Source organism: Callithrix jacchus, chromosome 11 (genome assembly GCF_049354715.1).
Source record: "Callithrix jacchus isolate 240 chromosome 11, calJac240_pri, whole genome shotgun sequence".
NCBI classification, from domain to species: domain Eukaryota; kingdom Metazoa; phylum Chordata; class Mammalia; order Primates; family Cebidae; genus Callithrix; species Callithrix jacchus.
In genome coordinates this window covers 30,750,976-30,771,327 of record NC_133512.1, presented here as the reverse complement: position 1 = coordinate 30,771,327, position 20,352 = coordinate 30,750,976, and the positions used below count along the sequence as shown (strand labels likewise).

Genomic DNA, 20,352 nt, shown 5'->3' with positions numbered 1-20,352 from the left:
GCGGATCACAAGGTCAGGAGATCAAGACCATCCTGGCTGACATGGTGAAACCAGTCTCTACTAAAAATACAAAAAATTAGCTGGGCATGGTGGCACATGCCTGTAGTCCCAGCTACTTGGGTGGCTGAGGTAGGAGAATCACTTGAACCCAGGAGGCGGAGGTTACAGTCAGCCAAGATTGTGCCACTGCACTCCAGCCTGGGCAACAGAACAAGACTCTATCTCAGAAAAAAGAAAGTGCTAAATTAATGTTATAATCATTCCAGGATAGTTATTGAATTGAAAAATATGAGATAAAAACAAAGTTCATCATTTTTATTTGAACCTTAACATTTTTTTAAAATTTACTTTAGTTTTATCACATTGTTAATGTGATTCTTAAAGTGACTTCATTGTTTGGAAATCTAAAATTAGCTTTACTGTTTTCTATTTTCCTTTTTTCTTGTGTTCTCACCTCTATTTCAATGCAACTTTTCCCTAAGCATCTCTGTACCATGTTTGTCAGTATAAAGGAGGGTTAGACAAAAAGAAAGAAAGAAAAAAAAAAAGGAAGGAAGGAAAACACCCTGGTTTTACATAAGCATTAATACATATTTCACATACTGATAAAGTACTGTACTACACTAATCTAGTTGAGTCTTTCTTAGTCATCTGCCACCTGGTCTGTATCCTGAGTTGTCCTTGAATCCCAGTTTATAATGGCTGACCCATTTAACCTCCCCATAAGGTTAAAACCCAGCTATAAGAGGCCTCACTGCTATTCAACTTGTCAAAGAAGGTTGAGTTTGACCAGGACCCTGTCTTTCTAAGATGGAATCTGGGAACTATCCAAGCACTTCCCTGATACTGCAAGCAAGAGACGCCTCAGCTATTGACCCAACAGTCCTCACTACCTCCCGGCATGAGAAAAGCAAAAGTCTGACAAATTAAGTCTCAGCTTCTAAGTTTTTGGAAAGGTCTATGGAAATAATTTTCTTTCCTATTTTTAATGCTTCATAACTCTGATTAAATCATAAATAATGCTTACTTCATGTCTAATGGGGCCAACATCATGTATGATGGTACTTTATCTGAGAAGGCATAAAACTAGAGCAAGAAATCATTACCAAGAATGCAAAGCAAATTTGAAAAATCAGCAAAGTTTAAAATGAAATGTTCCTAGTTGATTTCACATGCTACTTGCCTAATGACACTGTAAGAGATGATTTTTAACTACATCTAGAGCTGCTGGTGCAGCAGGGAGAGTCGCTTTTTCAACTTCTCTTGTAGTAGCGCAAGGATCAGGATGATGCTTTTGCATACACCTGGGCACATCTGCAGCTCAAATGTGTGAAACTTCCCACGATGTCATGGGCACCTGCTGTTTTTTTCTGCCCTGCATTCATTCCCCTCTCTTCTGGTGACAGAACCAGATTCTCTTTGGGGGAATTCCCTCTCCCATATGAGTGGGCCCTTTTGGTGAGATTGTCCTCCATCCTCTGGGTAAGTGATGGTCACATGATCCAAGCCTGGCCAATCAGGTGTTCTCTCTTGGGTGGAGTCTGTAAAACCAAGATAGTGGTTATTGATTTCCCCAGACAGAGGCCTCCTGAAGAGATTGCCCTTAGAGCCTGTAGCTACTCTAGCTCTAATTCTTCAGTGTTTCTAATTGCCTTCCATTAAATTATCTTATCCCCTTGTTAACTTTGTTAATTCACTTCTGTTGCTTGCAACAAAAACTCAGATTGACACACCAATACAGAATTCCTGGTGTGGCAGGCTGGCGCTCTCCCACCAAACCCTCCTTCAGCTGTAAAGGGTGCTTTTACACCTTCTTAGAGCAGAACATCTGAAGGGCAAGCTCTGACTTGGAACGACCAGTCATAGAAAAGACAGAGTCGCTGCTCTGACATCACATTTGTTTGTAAATAAATGGCAGAGGAGTGCTCCAGTTATGGTGCATTTGCTTGCATAGAAGGAGGCACTGAGTGCTGGGGAAGATAGTCCATGTTCTGGAATCAAACTGCCTGTGCTCAAATCCCAGCTTTGTAACTTAACTAAACCTCCATTTCTTTATCTGTTAAAAGAGAATAATTGCATCTACTTTTAGGGTAGTTAAAAATTAAATAAGATAATTCACATCAAGTGTTTAACACAGCGCTTGATACATATAGATCCTCAACAACATGGGTTCATTGTGACAACATGCTCAAAATACACTTCTCTAGGTTTCCTTTAGTTAGGTCTGTATGGCACTCTTTGGAATAACAGGATCAAGTAAATGTGATGTCCCTCAGACACAGAGAGAATGTGACCCACCATTAATTGGATGCGCATTTATTTAGCAAGTAGTGATTGTACGAGCCTTGAGCCAGAAACTGTTGAAATGAGTCTTGAGATAGAGCTCTCTGTATTTAATTACTGTCTATTACAGTCAGTCCTCCCCATCTGTAGGTTCTGCAGCCAAGGATTCAACCAACCACAGAAAAAAAAATTTTGGAAAAAAAACCCCATAAAAATAATACAGATAAAAAACCAATATAGTACAGTAACTATTTATACAGCATTTACGTTGTGTTAGGTATTATAAGTAATTAGAGATGATTTGAAGTATAAGAGAAGATGTGCATAGGTTAAAGGCAAATACTATGCCATTTTATACCGGGGACTTGAGCATTCATGGATTTTGGTAGGTGGGGGAGTTGGGTCTTGGAACTAATACCATGTGGATACCCAGGGACAACTGTACATTTGTTCTTTATTTTGTACATTATCCCCTTTCGTTCCTCTTTCTTCCTCACCTCTTTGTGGTCACATCTCATAGCTGAATAGCAACTCTGATTCGAGAACTACTTGCTGAGAGTCAGGCCCTGTCCATACAGATGAATTAGGAGGCCTCTTGTGCTCAAGGCCTTCAGGCTGAACACCTTCATTTCCAGTGCTTTCACAGACATTCAGCCTCTCAGAAACTCTTTTCTGAATGGTTGAGAGGACTTCCTAACTGACCTTTCACCTTTCTTCCTCTTTCTTTCACCTTTCAAATCTCTGTGCTAGATGAATCTCCCTGAAATTCAGCTCTCGCCACATATTTCTGTAAACCCCCTCCTGCCACATCGTGCCCTATTACCTACCAAATAAAGCCAACAGTTTTCTTTCTAGTGTGTGGGGTCCTCCACAATATGGTGTCACCTTTTCTTCTCTCCTTCCTTCTTTTCCCCATGGCCCTGTCCATCATCTGTCCTTCTCCAACAGGCTCTGCATTCCCCATCTAGCTTTTGTTCCATTCGCAATCCCCTCCTCATATGGGCCAAAACCCTGCCCATTCTTTAAGGCCAGGAATAAAGGCCACTTTTTAGTTTGTCCTGGTTTTCCAAAGCCTGTAAAGGCTCTTCCTCCCCTCAGCCCCTACTGCACATCATAACTCTGTTTCAGCTTTATAGACTCTGCCTTGTTTCATAGATACTTAGGTAAGAAAGGAAGAACTTTCTACCTGTAAAAAGGAGACACTGAAATGTATCTCCAAGGAAGGAGGGGAGAATTTAGCTTTCTCTGCAAATTTTGAAGAAGGAAATTTCTCTGAGAGAAATTTTATATGAGGTCTTGTCTGGAGGTCAGTCAACGAACTGATGGCCGCTAAAGGGTATGGATAGTTAAAATTCTAGTAAATTTCTTGAGACAGTTTTAATTCCTTGAGACAGCAAATGCATGCAGATGCATAGGGAGAACACTAGAACAGGTTCTATTGAGGAGACTAAGAATTGTCATGGAACTGTTTTCACTTTGCCCAAGGAAAGAGTAGCCAGGCCTCCTAGAGACTGGGTTGTTTTGAGATTCTCCATACCTTGTTGGGACTAGGTAAATTCTTTTTCCTTCTTCTACAGTGATTTAGATCCTGGGATCCCCAACCAATTTATTTCCTGGTTCTTTGCAGAAACCTTGAGTATGTGGGTCCCTATCAGGGAGCAGTATGAAAGAGGGGAGATATTGGATTGCCAGCATTCTTCACATATGTTGTGTGTTCAACTTCCATATCAACACATAAGGCAGAAATCATTTTCTCCATTTTTTAAAATGTCAAATATTAGAAGTTTAGTGACTGGTCCAGGATTACTGAATAAGTGTTGAAATGGGTATTCATACTCTTTCTCATTCCATTCAAATCTTCCCACCACCCCTTTCTTGTTATCAGTTCTCCTTTTGGACTTTCTGTCTAATATGGCCCTAGAACCATCCTGTTGGCCCACCTTCCACCAACCCTTCTCACTGCTGTATCAATCTGAGGCCTGTCCTTCACCGTCTCCCAGAATTAAAGGAGATTTGTGTGTATGTGTCCCATTCTTCCAGGGCAACGTTATTAGCCAACCCAGAGATGATTATGAGCTAAACTACCAGTGATCTATCATGACTCAAAGACTATTCTCCACCCACGATTGTGGCTTTCTTCATTTCTCCTTTAGTTCTATAAATTTTGCTTTATATATTTTATTTTGAAGTTTATGTGAGTAGACATATATAAATTTAGGATTGTAAGGTCTTTCTGATGAACTTACTCTATTATCATTATAAAATGTTTCTCTTTATCTTGATAATATTTCTTGTCTTGAAGTCTATTTTGTCTAATAATAAAGCCATAACAGCTTTCTTATTATTCGAATTTGCATTTTACTTTCAATATCTCTAAGCCCTTATGTTTCAAGTGTGTCTCCTGAAAACAGCATACAGTTGTCATTGAATTGTTTTTGTTTAAAAATCAAATCTAGGCCAGGAGCAGTGGCTCAGGCCTATAATCCCAGCATTATGGGAGGCCAAGGCAGGTGGATCAACTGAGGTCAGGAGTTTGAGACCAGCCTGACCAACATGGTGAAACCCTAACTCTACTAAAAATACAAAAATTAGCTGAGTGTGGTGGTGCACACCTATAATCCCAGCTACTGGAGAGGCTGAGGCAGGAGAATTGCTTGAACCAGGAGAAGGAGGTTGCAGTGAGCCTAGATCATGCCCTTACACTCCAGTCTGGACTACACGAGTGAAACTCCATCTCAAAAAAAAAAAAATCAATTCTGATAATATCTTTTAAATGGAGTGTTTAGTTCACTAACCTTTTTATTGTATAAAAATTTAAGGTATACAACATGATGCTTTGATATATATATCTATTTATTAACATTTAATGTAATTCCTGATAAAGCCAGATTTATGTTTCCCATCTTTCTCTTTTAGGGTTTTGGATTTTTCTTTTTAAAGAAGTGCATTTGAGTAGGAAAATCCTGGGTACCATGCATCTCACCCTATTTCATAATATTTTAGACAATCATAACAGATGAAGTAAGAGGGTCCTTCTGACATCTGCCAAGTGAACATCTGAATTTTTGCTTATAAGTAAAGGAATGCCCTAATGATTTGACACTGAAGTCATTTTCAGTTTTTACTTCCAGAAGTGGTACTTTAAAGATTATCTTCACACAGAGCCTTTTCCTACTGTTTTGGTCTGATAGAATAGAAGAGTTCCAGAAGGAGGATCATTGGGTCAAAAATATGTAACATTTATAAAGTTACTGTATTGTTTTCCAAATGGGTGGTACCAATTTACCATGCAACCAGCAATGCATGAGAGTACATATGTTGCCACATCTTTACCAGTATTGAATGCTCTCAGTTAATTAACATTTATTGTATTTATCAATCTAATTATACTATAATTTCTGGGATTATATTTAGTATATCTTAAAATTTTGCTGTGCTGTGAGAACCTCCAGAGCAGTAGGGAAAAATATAAAAATATCCTATTTATTATGCTGAGAATTCTAAGAAGGTTTTTATCTAGGCAGAATGAAAAATTGTGGAGTAGATCTAGAGAGACTAAAAAATTCCCTGGTTGGTTCCTGAAGAATACCATCACTACTTAAAAGACCTCTCTATTCTCTCTCCAGCAAAATCTCATGCCAAATCTATATTCTACTTCATTCTAAGGTATTGTCTCAAAAGGAATTTGCATGATGCAAATTTTCATGTACCTAAGGGATAGCTATGTGCTTAGAATAGTGACTGGCCCCCCACGACATCAGTGGAAAATGAAAATCTTTGCTAATTAGGTGCCTTTGTAGTAAGGAAACATAATGATTACTATTAAGCAATTGATTATGCACATTTCTTTCATTATAAACTGCAGTTCTTCTTTGTTATGTGAGAGCAAGAACTTATTTTCAGATCAATAGTTGATGTGCCAAGTTAATAGATATGCAATGTTAATATAGTATAAAATAGCAAATTAGGATGCTTGGGTTTGGGGGCTTCTTTCTTTCTCTCTCTCTCTCTCTCTCTTTCTTTCTTTCTTTCTCTTTCTTTTTTTTTTTTTAGACAGAGTCTTGCTCTGTCGCCCAGGCTGGAGTGCATTGGCATCATCTCAACTCACTGCAACCTCTGTGTCCCAGGTTCAAGCCATTCTCTGCCTTAGCCTCCCAAGTAGCTGGGATTACAGACACATGCAACCACACCGGGCTAATTCTGTATTTTAGTAGAGACAGGGTTTTTCATTTTGGCCAGGCAGCTCTTGACCTCCTGACCTCAGGTGATCCATCTACCTCGGCCTCTCAAAGTGCTGGGATTACCGGCATGAGCCACCACCCCTGGCCTAGGAGCATCTTTTTAATCAGACCACATGACTATGGCTAGGTTGCACGAAACACTGCTGCTCTGGAGTTTTCTGGATTGCAGAGCTCTTCCTGATTGAAGCAGGCCTCCTGAAAAATCACAATGGGACTTCGAATAAATACTTCTATCTCTTAGGCCTGTCTCATAAAATTGGTGGGGTTCTGAAATATGTTTTCTCAAGGGTTGAAATGCATATTTGCTTTTTGTTGGGTGGGCTGAGCCAATAGTGATTGCAATCAATAAGAAAGTCTTTCATCAGTAGAGTTTTATGATAGCAGCTTTAAAGGTCTCCAGATATGAGATGAACTCAGTTAAGTTTTATTGGTAATTTACCAGATATACTTCATGAAATTTACTCAGAGAACTTCAGAATTCATTTTCACCCGCAACTGTTGAAAGCCTCCAAAGATTTGGGAGGCCCAAACTCATTTCTACCCTTGCCAGTATCTGCAGATCTAGCTCACAAAGCTGGCTTCCAACTGCCCGTACCTCAGCTCTCACAAAGACATTGTTTTGTTTGTTTTTGAGACGGAGTCTGGTTCTCTTGTCTAGGTTAGAGTGCAGTGGTATGATCTCGGCTCACTGCAACCTCTGCCTCCTGGGTTCAAGTGGTTCTCTTGCCTCTGCCTCCCAAGTAGCTGGCATTAGAGACATGCACCACCATGCCTGGCTAATTTTTGTATTTTTAGTAGAAACAGGGTTTCACCATTTGGCCAGGCCGGTCTCAAATTCCTGACCTCAAGCAATCTGCCTGTCTTGGCCTCCCAAAGTGCTGGGATTACAGGCTGTGAGCCACCGTGCCTGGCTGATCAATACATATTTTTGTTTTGCACTCCAAAGCAATGCATACTCATTGTTGAAAACTTAGTGCTGGGCATGGTGGCTCATGCCTATAATTCCAGCACTTTGGGAGGCTGAGGCGGGCAGATCATCTGAGGTCAGGAGTTTGAGACCAGCCTGACCAACATGGAGAAACCCCATCTCTACTAAAAATACAAAATTGGCCGGGCATGGTGGCACATGCCTATAATCCCAGCTACTCAGGAGGCAGGAGAATAGCTTGAATCTGGGAGGCAGATGTTGCAGTAAGCCAAGATCACACCATTGTACTCCAGCCTGGGCAACAAGAGTGAAACTCTGTCTCAAAGAAAAAAAGAAAACTTATAGTTTAAAAATAACCAAAAGAAAGAAAATATAACTCATTCAATAAATGCTTTTCTATTTACTTATCTATATTTTTAATTTTTTAACATTGAATAGATATTATTTTTATAATAAGAAAAAAGTGGCTGGGTGTGGTAGCTTATGCCTGTAATCCCAGCACTTTGGGAGGCCTAGATGGGTGGATCATGAGGTCAGGAGTTAGAGACCATCCTGACTAACATGGTGAAACCCTCTCTGTATACTAAAAATACAAAAATTAGCCGGGCATGGTGGTACGCACCTGTAATCCCGGCTACTCAGGAGGCTAAGGCAGGAGAATCATTTCAACCTGGGAGGTGGAGGTTGCAGTGAGCCGACATTGCACCACTGCACTCTGTCCTGGGTGACAGAGTGAGACTCTGTCTCAAAAAAAAAAGATATTTTTAATTTTTAAAAATTTCAGAAAGATATACTTCAAAGTGTTCATAGTCTTTCTTTCTGGATGCTAGGATTATGGGATAATTTTAATTTTCTTCTTTTAGCTTCTTTTCCTCTTCATTTTTGTATAATGATAACTATATTACTTTTGTAATTGAGAAAAAAAAATTTCACAATAAATATTACTAAAAATGATTTCTACTACTCAGAAAGAAGTATTGCTAATATTTTAGTGTGTATCTTTCAAGTCTTCTTTCCTACGTCTAGCTAGAGTTTTATTTATTTAAAAAACACATTGATTCAGTGTTATGATCAGGCTATTACATTTAGCAATCCACAGTATTTGTGCACTAATATCTTTTGTTAGAGTGCTTTATACTTTCCACAGAACAGAACAGAAACTAAAATAACCTGTCATGAATACAGTTCTGGAGCTTTTTGCACACACCTGTGAGCATTGTCTAAAACATAACTTCTTTGTAGCAGCTGGGCACTGCCCCCACTGTGCTTGGCTGAGTCCACAAATCCGTTGTAACTGGTAGCCTCTCTGTCAACTTCTTTGGTTCTCCTCTCCTGCTAAGCTTTGATCCTGACAGTAATTAAAATCTTCTGCCATTGCCATAGTGACTGCTGCTACTGAAACCACCATGCCCACCTTGGTTTCATGATTTGGCAAAGTACTGTCCTCCACCACCATGGGGGCCAGAGTTTCTGCCTCCAGAGTTTCTTCCCTTCATGGGTCCAAATTTTGGAGATCGATTCTTGTAATTGCCAAAATCACTGTAGCTGCCACCACCTCCAAAATTGCTCCTATCATTACCAGATCCCTTATAGCCATCCCCACTGCCGCCATATCCACCACTAGCACAGTTGCTACCAAAGCCACCATAACCACTAACATTTCCTCCATGACCAAAGTTGTCATTCCCACCGAAACCATCTCCACGACCACCACCAAAGTTTCCAGAATGACTTCATCATCTTCAGCTAGATGAAGCACCCGCCATCTGTTTCTCCAACAGGGCTTTCCTACCTTCATACTGTGGCCACTCACAGGATGACATTTCAGAACGACAGTCTTATCCACAGAGTCATGATCTCAAAGGTTACAAAAGTAAAGCCCCTTTTCTTTCCACTGCCTTGGTCAGCTGTGATTTCAATATTTTGATTTTTTCATACTGTTCAACGTAATCTCTTAGGTGATGTTCTTCAGTGTCTTCTTTAATGCCACCAACAAAGATCTTTTTCACAGTTAGGTGGGCACCTGGTCTTTGAGAACCTTCTCTTGAGACAGCTGTCTTTGGTTCCACAACTCTCCATCCACCTTGCACGGCTTTGCATTCACGCTGCATCCACCTCCTCCACAGCAGCATATGAGACAACTGACAGCCCCTGAGTGCTTGGTGTTCGGGTCTCTCATTAGCACACAGACTCTGAATGTTCCCCATTGCTCAGCATGGCTCCTTACACTCTCATCCATTGTTCCAAAGCTCTGCCCCTCCATGAAGAGCTTCCGTGGCTGTTCAGGCTCTTTAGAAGACTCTGACTTAGGATGGCAGTAGGAAAAGACGTTAGCCACACTTCCTCAGCTCTTCCGTCACTTAGCAGAAACCTTGGTTCTCAGTCTTTTGTCCAAGTCCTGAATTTGCATTTCACATAAATCTCAAATACTATTCTCATTCATTTGAGAAGTTGGTGCTGTTAAGAATGCAGTAGAGGGGATTTATATCCTGGATGGGAGTTTGCACAAAATAGTTTTTTAGAACTCAAACTATGTAGGTTTCCTACGAGCCTTTTTTCATTTGGCAAGGGGACCAGATGGAATCAGAAGCAGTAAATATAACTGATCTTAGAATACATTAAATATAGAAAAAAAGATCCAACTACCTGGTGTGCAATCCAACCATCTCAAATACTAAAACTTTATGTTCAGTCATAATATTTTCCTCTTGGAATGAAAACATCTGAGTGTAATAGTAAAGCAACAGGGACTCACCAGAGTGAAGTTATCACTTGCCTGCAGAAGAGGAGACATTTAAAAGCACTCTATTCCCTGTGGCCCTCTCTATTATAAAAGTTTCATGATAAATCCATCCCCAGCTAATGCTTAGGTGATTTAAATATATAGCAGCAGAGTCTCCAGTGGTCAATTGAGGGATAATGAGTTCTGGAACTGCCAAAGGGCACAGAAATCCTCCTGGTTCAAGCTTTTTGTTTTCTTCTTTTTGAAGTGATGCATGCATCAGCAGTAAAGGAGAGGAATATATGAAAAGAAAGGGAGGCTGAGAGGCTGAGGGAAAGACAGAGGCTAGGCTTTTGTGATTATGTAATTCAAATGTATACCAAGTGGCATGCTGAAAAGTCTCTCTCAACAGGCCACGCACTCCCATGCTGAACATCCAAATGGAACATTTCTAATATCGTCACAGTGTTGTTCATAAACACAGAAGTATATTTGGTATAAGCAAATCCTTGGATACATTTTTAGAAGTGAATGATGGAAAATTTAACTCTAAAGTCTACCTGTTCCACCACACACACACACACACACACACACACACACACTCTCTCTCTCTTTCTCACACACACACTCACACTCACACATACACTTTACTCACACTGTGATGACTTTCTGTCTCTTCACACTTGTACTTTTAAAAATATCAAAAGCCTCGAGTTTGAAAATCTTCCTTTCCTTCAGTTTCAGATGTCCCTTCTCCTTCCCTGTTTGAATACAATTACCAATTACAATTAGTTTCAGAACTCCTTTCCCTTCAAAACAGGTTTATAATGATTAAAAAATTATTTTTCACTTGTGAAAATTTTAAAGTTGTAAGCAACTTTAAACATGCTATATTTAGGAGTGCTTAGCAATAGGTATCCTTAAGAAAAATAAAATGTAAGTCTAAAAGCTTACATACTGAGCAGTTTTACTAATTACTAGACTATAACTTTCTTCCACGCAAGGAGGGCATTTGATTTAAGGGCATTTGAAAAAGTTATTTGACTAGCATATATCCTTGGAGTTCAAAGAACCGAGGGTCCAAGGCAAAAACATATGTAGCATCTCTTAGACCTCATATTCTAAAGGAAAGAAAGAAAAGAGAAAAAGACTAGAAAGGAAAGGAAAAGAAAAATATTTTGAGCACTGGACCACAGTAGGTTCTTAATAAATGTGCTGTATATTTACCCATATTTTCTGAATGAGTTTAACACTGTTTGTCTTTATTTAGTCTTTTACTTTATCACTGGCTCTATGCAATTTGATTGTGCTATGCCTTGGTGTAGTTCATGTTTCTTGTGCTTGGGGTTCATTGAGCTTCTTGGATCTGTGAATAATGAAATTTGAAAAAAAAATTCTATCATGTCTTGAAATATTTTTTCAGACCTCCGTCTTTTTTCAGAAACTCCAGTTACATGTATGTTAGGCTCTTGAAGATGATGTACAATTCACTGATGCTCTTTTCTTTTAGGTTTTTAAACCTTGGGTATTTTATTTATTTATTTATTTATTTATTTTTGAGATGGAGTCACACTGTTGTCGCCCAGGCTGGAGTGCACTGGCACAATTTCAGCTCACTGCAGCCTCCTCCTCCCAGGTTCAAGCAATTCTCCTGCCTCAGCCTCCTAAGTAGCTGGGACTACAGGCACCTGCCACCACGACTGGCTAATTTTTGTATTTTTAGTAGAGACAGGGTTTCACCATGTTGGCCAGACTGGTCTTGAACTCCTGACCTCAGGTGATCTGCCTACCTCCTCCTCCCAAAGTGCTGAGATTATTGGCATGAGCCACCTCTCCTGGCTCAAATCTTGGTATTTTATCTTAAACAGTTCCTATTGCTATTTCTTTAAGTTCATGAATTCTTTCTTCAACAACTACTGTTAATCCCATTCAGTATATTTGTCATCTCAGACATTGCAGTTTTTATTTCTAGAAATTTGATTAGATATTCTTTTCTTGGCACATTTTCTTTGTTCTGTTACTTTAAAAAATTATTTTGAAATGATTTTAAATTTATAAAAATACAAGGAGCTGCAAAGACATTAATGAGTGTTCCCAAAGATAGTACAGAGTGTTTTCAGTTCCCACTCTGCACCCAGTTTACTTAAAAGTTAACATTTTACATTATCATGATGCATTTATCAAACCTAAGAAATTAGAATTGGTGCAGTACTATTAAGTACTGACTTTATTCAGACATCCTGGTTTGTAGCTTAAAAAAAATCTTTTAAATACATTAGTCTTTCATGTTCAGTTTTGTAGTTTCTTAAACATATGTAATTCAATTATAATAACTTTTTAACTCCTTGTTTACTAATTCTATCAACTGTGTCATTTCTGGGTCAGTTTCAATTAGTTGATCTTTCTCTTCATTACGGGTCATATTTTCTGGCTTGTGTGTCTAGTAATTTTTATTTGGATGCCAGGCATTACGTATTTTATCTTATTGGGTGCTAGATATTTTTTTATTCCTATACATGTTTTTCAGCTTTGTTCTGGGAGGGAGTTAAGTCACTTGAAACAGTCTGATTCTTTGAGGTCTTGTTTTTAATATCTTTTTAGATAAGACCAGAGCTTTTGCCCCACTACTGAGGAAAACTTCTTTGGAGAACTTTATCAAATGCCCTTGGAATAGTGAGGTTCTCCACTCTGGCTGGTGGAACAGAAATGATTCCTGGCCCCAAATGATTTTTGGAGACTGTCTCCTCGAATCCTCTCAGGTGCCTCTTTTCCTGGCCTCAGGTGATTTCCTCACTGACTTTCACTAATTGTTACTTTGCTGGAAACTTGAGGGCAGCTCCTCCTCGAATCTGTGAAGTCCTCTGTGCAGTTTTCTCTTCACTGGCACTCTGTCCTGCCTTCTTTAGCCACCTGGGCCTCCCTATTTTCCAGGCTCTCCCCAGCCCAGAGAGATTTTTGTTTGTTTACTGGGTTTCCCCTCCCTATGCCACATCCTGGAAACTCTTTCCAGGTGGTAGAATAAGGTAATTATAAGGTTCATCTTGTATGTTTCCTATCTTTCAGGGATCACTGTTCTTTGCTGACTTATATCCCATGTTGTTTCATATATTTTTTCATATATTTCATACATTTTCATACATTTGTTGGTTGTTTTGCTTTTTTTTTTTTTTTTTTATATGTTTCAGGCAGAGAGTAACTTCAGTTCCTATTACTCCATCATGGCTAGATCATAGTCTCAGGAAGTTTAATAGATACTTGTTGAATGAATGAATGAACTCTATTTCTGATTATATTGGAAATCATTGCTTTATAGCAGTGCTTTAACACCATTGCAATGCTTTTCAAAACCAAAGCAATACTTCATTATTTTTTTTTTTTTTGAGAGGCAGTCTCACTCTTCTCACCCAGGCTGGAGTGCAGTGGCATGATCTCAGTTCACTGCAACCTCCACCTCCCGGGTTCAAGTGATTCTCCTGCCTCAGCCTCCTGAATAGCTGGGATTATAGGTGTCCACCACCATGCCCAGCTATTTTTGTATTTTTAGTAGAGACAGGGTTTTGCCATGTTGGCCAGGCTGGTCTTGAACTGCTGACCTCAGGTGATCCAACCACCTCAACCTCCCAAAATGCTAGGATTACAGGCGTGAGCCACTGTGCCCAGCCAGCAATGGTTTTTAAACAATTGCTTTCATTGTACACAGAAGCATTTCTGATGATATGACCCTCAAATGATTGCTATTTCCTCCTATTCTCAGGAGAATTGATTTATATATATATATACACACATCAATACACACACATACACACACACACACATATTCTGCTACACACACTTGGCTCTATTATGAACTTGTAAAAAAATGCTCTCACAACTAACATATTTTAGCACCAGAGTGGCTACAAGACAGGGCAAGCCTAGAGGCCCTTGGTCTGGGAAACAGGCCAGGTTGGTGGGTCAGGCAGAGAGCATGATGTGAGAGATAAGAGGTTATGAGTGGGAAAGTTCAGAGAGTATAGTTTGAAAGGAGTGTGTGTGTGTGTGTGTGTGTGTGTGTGTGTGTATGTGTTGGACTCCAGAGGGCATGATTAAGATCTAGGCCTGGGTGTCTCTGATACTAAGATAGGCAGACTAGTGAAACACATGTAGGCAGAAACAGACTAAGCATACAGGTAAATTTAAACTGAACTTAAGGGAATAAGCAGAGGACTTACCAACATGAGGAGCCCCATACGACACAGTGTCCAGTACACATGGGAGACACACAGCACTGTAACTGCTTGTGAATTTTGAGGTTGGCTCATTTGCTCCCCAGTGGCTGGTGATTTGAGAACTGACCTTCTGTGGGTTCCTTAGAGTTCTGGTTTCCATTATTTCCAAGTAGTTGATTATCAGTCTTGTTCCTGTGGTGGGACACCTGGATGTCGTGGTGCTCTTTGTGAAATCTCATGAAAAGCTGATATGACAAAAGATGTAATTTTGTGCTAGGTCAGATGTCATCTTATTCTTATACAGACATTCAGTAGTATGTGTCAAAGATTTAGGAAGAATTTATGAGATAAAAGCTTGTAAGGAAAGCTTATCATTCTCTTTGCTCTTTGTTCTGTGAAAGTGGAAGAAAAGATCATCATCTCTCCATTTTTCATTAGTGGAATGCTTTGATTTAATGTGTATAACCCTGGGGTTCTACATAAGCAGGTGTTGAGAACACCTGGAGTGGATGGTGCATTCTCTTTTCTTAAAAATAAACTTTTTAGTGAAATGTGACATAATATCATGTATTTACATATTATGTTATCAATATTTATATATATCCACAATTTAGTCTCTTGCACTGTATGGTGCCCAAATCCCTTTTAAGAAAGAACTCATTGCCCAGCTACAAGGAGTAAGGGTACTTGAGAGCCTCTCACAGTTAACTACCTTGGGTCCACTTCAGCTTTTGAGCTGAGGACACTTCTTGTCAAGGTGGGCCCAGCCAATGATTGAGCAAGACTTTGTTCCAAGGCCAGGTCATCTCCACCTACCACAGAATTCCTCCTACGAGCTGGCTTCATTGTGGAGCTGTCGATGAGCTCTCAGAGACTTTGCCTACTCTGCCTGAAGGTCTGACAGCTCCCCCTGCCCAAGCTTGCTTCCCACTTCTTCTTTTTCACAGGTGTTACTCTCCAGTGAAACTTTTGCACTTCTAACTCCATCTCAGTCTGCCTCTAACCCAACTGACCGAAATATGCCCATATCACGAAGGTACAACTTGATGAATTTTTTTTTTTGGAGACAGACTCTTGCTCTGTCATCCAGGCTGGAGTGCAGTGGCGCAATCTCGGCTCACTGCAATCTCTGCCTCCTGGGTTCAAGCAATTCTCCTGCCTCAGCCTTTCAAGTAGCTGGGACTACAGGCAGGTGCCACACACCCAGCTAATTTTGTATTTTTAGTAGAGATGGGGTTTCATCCCATCATTGGTGGGTTTCAGCCTACCATTGGTCAGGCTGGTCTTGAACTCCTGACCTCTTGATCCGCCCACCTTGGCCTCCCAAAGTGCTGGGATTACAGGCATGAGCCACCACGCCCAGCTGATGAATTTTTATAAACTGAATGCATTCATGAAAGCAGCACATTAAGAAGATGATTATCAACAGCACCTAAAAGCCCCTTGTGCTGCTTTTCTTGCAATCAGCAACCATTTCCCAAGGCTAACCACTGTCCTAACTGGGATTACAGGCATGCACCACAACACCTGCCTAATTTTGTATTTTTAGTAGGGATGGGGTTTCTCCATATTGGTCGGGCTAGTCTTGAACTCCTGACCTCAGGTGATTTGCCTGCCCTGGCCTTCCAAAATGCTGGGATTATCACGCCCAGCCTCACTGTCCTAACTCTTAACATCATGGGTTACTTTGTCCTGTTGTTTTAAATAATATAAATGAAATTTTAGGATATCTTTCATGTTTGATTGCTTTAGCTCAATATTATGCATTATTTTCAATTCCTATAAATTCGTGGTGTGTTTTTAAGTAAATGCTTGCACTTCTTTATCTTTCCACTTCAAAACTCTCTCTCATACACACATACGCACATGCACACACATGCACATAAAGTGCAAACATAATGAATCTTTTTCAGTTTTTCAATCTGATGTACAGTGTATGTGTAATAATTCTAAAAATTGCACAGGATGCTCAATAGGCTAATTAGTTGAAATTGTCCATGCTTCTATTTGTCTCATGCTTACCAAGTTTTCCTAATTTAACTTTCACTAGATCTGAGTTATCAGGGTAGGTTATCTTTTAATATTATTACGAAGGACAGTGACTGGTTTCAAACAACTACTATGAATCATCAATAGCTGCATCTATATTAAGCAGATCTTTCCTGAGTTTTAATTTAGTCAATTTCCCAGCTCTGCCCTAGAGAAATGAGGATCTTGCTACACAATCTTTTTTTTTCTCTACTCTAAAGACGTTTCTTCACTCATTAACTGCCTCAGGGTTCCACAGTATCTAGAAAATCTCCTATTTCTCAAGCTGCTTGACAAATATAAATATCCTATTTCTTTTGCTGCCAAGAGTGGAAACTCACTTGATAGAACTCCCCATACTGGCTCCCTTCCCCTCCTGGCCTCACTTCCCCACTCTTTAATTGGTGTTTCCCAGAATCACCTCCTAAGTAAACTGTCTGCACTTTAATCCTTGACTCAGGCCCTATTTCTAGGGAAACCCACACCAAGCCCCTCCCTTTCTTATGGGTAGCAGGGGCACAGGGCGAGAGGAGGGCAGGCAAGGACATCTTTTAACATCTAACAGGCCCTGAGAAACATTGATCTAGTGTACACAGGAGCCAGGGGAGATTACCTTTATCTAAAACTAGTTAAATTTCCGGAGACTTGTTGATGAAAAAGTGGAGAGCACACGCATTCCTGATTCAAGGTGTTCTTCATTGATAGCATTCCCACACATATAAGGACATGCGCATCTCAGACGTGTAACCACTCCATTTTTGTTTTACATCTTTGTTACTCTCTTCCTGAAATATGGTTTACATCACATCCTTTTATATTACTATATTTCATAAGGCAAACATAGTGGAACATTTTTCTCAGCATGACTGTGAGTCCTAATTCTGTTTTTGAGCCTGGCTCATCTTAGGTGTCATTATGGGGACTCCATGAGTTACAACAACATCTTTGTGATGTTAACAGATGTTACAGCTTGATGTCTCAGTATAAGAATTTTCTCCATCATAAGATTTAGAATTATAAGGGTTTTCTAAGACTATATATATTATCCAAAGCTTTCAACTAATGGGTTTCTAATCATTTCATTATGCTGATCTCCAGATTTATAATCATGTATTGTTATTACATATGAGATGATTTTATATAGAGTCAGGTGCTTTTTATTTGTAAAACTAAGTACATTTTTAGGAAAGTTGGAACACCTAATAGATATAATAGTATCCTATAGTTGTTAGACAATTTAAGATATTTTCAGCTGATTGTAGCGTAACTTTAAATGCCCTTAAATTGAGAAAACTATCCAACTTGTTCACCTGGACAAATTTTCTGCTGGATGCTTGGCTGTAAGTAGACAAATTTTCTGTTAGATGCTTGACTGTAAATAACCAATTCAACTATTTTAAACAATAAGGGAATTTTCTTTTCTTCTAACAAGAAGTCCTGGGGCATGCTGGCTCTAGGGTTGATGAATCCATCAGCTGTTCATCAAGGACCTGGCTTCCCACCATCTCTGTCATTCTCAGTGGATCAGCTTCTTCCCAAGGCTGGCTCTTCTCATGTTCATGAGATGACACAACCCATTAAAAGAAGAGGGAGTGTCAGCTGAGCATGGTGGCTCACACCTGTAATCCCAGCACTTTGGGAGGCTGAGGTAGGCGGATCACTTAAGGTCAGGATTTCGAGAGACAAGCCTGGCCAACATGGTAAAACCCCATCTCTACTAAAAATACAAAAATTAGTCAGGCATGGTGGTACTCACCTGTAATCCCAGCTACTCGGGAGGCTGAGGCAGGAGAATCACTTGAGCCTGGGAGGCTGAGGTTGCAGTGAGCCAAGATTGTGCCACTGCACTCTGGCCAGGGCAACAGAGCAAGAGTCCATCTCAAAAAAAGAAGAGGGAGTGTTTTCCTTAATGTGCTTCTCTTTAAAACTAAGGAAACTTTCCTGAGAAGGCCTTTGGTAGACTTCACCTTGAGTTTCACTGGCCAGAACTGTGTCACATGCTCCTTTCTTTTCTTTTTTTTGAGACGGAGTTTCACTCGTGATCCACCCGCCTTCGCCTCCCAAAGTGCTGGGATTACAGGCTTGAGCCACCGCGCCCGGCCTCTGCTCCTTTCTAAAGCAGTCACCGACAGATGACAGCATTACCTTGTTGGCTTGGTGTCTTCAGGCTTTGAAGTACACAGAGAAAGGAAGGTCTTCAAAGTCAGGGCTCTCTCAGGAAAGAAAGGCGGAGGGGATAACTATTGTGCAGCTCCCATCGCCCACACTGTTTGTCTTGGGATGACCAGAGCAAACAAGCAGCTGCTCTTAAAACACTTTCCTCTGTAATGTCTAAAGAAACACAACCCGTGGCTCACGCCTGTAATCCCAGCACTTTGGGAGGCCGAGGCGGGTGGATCACGCGGTGAAGAGATCGAGACCATCCCGGTCAACATGATGAAACCCCGTCTCTACTAAAAATACAAAAAATTAGCTGGGCATGGTGGCGCGTGCCTGTAATCCCAGCTACTCAGGAGGCTGAGGCAGGAGAATTGCCTGAACCCAGGAGGCGGAGGTTGCGGTGAGCCGAGATCGCGCCATTGCACTCTAGACTGGGTAACAAGAGCGAAACTCCGTCTCTAAAAAAAAAGAAAAAGAAAAAGAAAAAGAAAAAAAAGAAACACAACCCATAAAAGGTTTAGCGGTGATAAACTGTATTATGACTTCAAAATGGCTACTGAGTATCACGCAGTGTTCAACATTTCTAGCGTAAGGTTTGGTGTGGTAAGAAGAGAAGCAGGATTCTAGAGAGAAGACCTAAATGTGTGCTGGGCTTCAACAGTGACCTGTTTGACCTTAATGAATCAGCTTTTCTAAATCTTATTTTTATCATCTGTAAAACAGACATTTGTCTACCTCAGAATTTGCCGTGAGGATTCGATACAATTTGATGCAAAGGAAAGTGCTTTGTAAATTACCAAGTGGTTCATACATGAGGGTGATTTAATTAAGTTAATTAATTCGAATTGGTAATTAAAAGTTATAAGTTCTAGACTAAAAACAAACAAAAAGTTATATGTATTTATGGTGTGCAACATGACATTCAATATAAGTATATATTGTGGAATAGCTAAATCAAGCCAATTAACATATCCATGGCCTCATATACTTATTATTTTTGTGTGTGTGTGGTGAGAACACTTTATTCTCTTTCCAATTTTCAAGTGTATAGTACATTGTTATTAACTAGAGTCACCCTGTGGTATAGAGACATTTTGAAAGAGGAGCAATAATGTGCCATTTATCCAAGCGAAAATCTCCACGCTAGTCTTGGCAGTAGACCTGCAGAGGCTCTAAGGGAAAACAGCTGGAAGGATTACAGCTAATGAGCAGGCTTTTCAATGAAACAAAGCTGATTTAGTAACAACCCAAACAAAGTTAGTCTCTTCAGGCTTTTTTTGTTTTTAAGTTAATAAGTTCAGGAGGGAGTTTAGATACACAAATGTGGTTACCTGGGCTTAAAGGTGACCAGGTGAACAGGAGTATATTGGTTCTAATTAAGGAGCACTTGACTTGTATTTTAACATAGCTAAAGCTGAAATCCAAAGCGCTTCATTTCTACGGCAGGCTTGCCTCTTTATTATAGCAAAATCTTCACTGAGTTCTGTTACCTCATTAGAAAGCTTAGTCATCTATACAACATTCTCACTCACTCACAGCTGCACATTTCCTATACCTCCAAATGACCTACTAGGAAAATATCTTTTTTCCTAATTAATAAGTTACAGTGATCTCAGTTTCTCTTCCCACACCCTCAGCATTTCAGAGCTTGAATTATTCATTTCCAGCCTTAGGGCTGGGCTCCAGCTGCTCATATTGAAGAAGGCTCTGTTGACCTTGAGCTTGACAATTTGTATGTGTTATAATATAGATGTCATTAAAATATAACATTTACCTGCTGAG

General features: G+C 40.0%; 1 long non-coding RNA gene and 1 pseudogene across 2 annotated transcripts; both read right to left on the bottom strand.

Moving 5' to 3' along the window:
* Window positions 1-360: 360 nt before the first annotated feature.
* On the bottom strand, window positions 361-19,071 carry LOC144578257 (uncharacterized). Of its 2 annotated transcripts, none has more exons than XR_013523702.1 (4): window positions 18,556-19,071; window positions 14,386-14,627; window positions 10,830-10,935; window positions 361-1,541 (listed from the first exon to the last, which is right to left on the bottom strand). It is a non-coding gene; the product is annotated as an uncharacterized LOC144578257 (long non-coding RNA). The 2 variants fall into 2 exon arrangements; XR_013523703.1 differs by lacking the exon at window positions 18,556-19,071 and adding an exon at window positions 17,024-17,441.
* On the bottom strand, window positions 8,603-10,650 carry LOC128928357 (heterogeneous nuclear ribonucleoprotein A1-like; annotated as a pseudogene).
* Window positions 19,072-20,352: the final 1,281 nt, after the last annotated feature.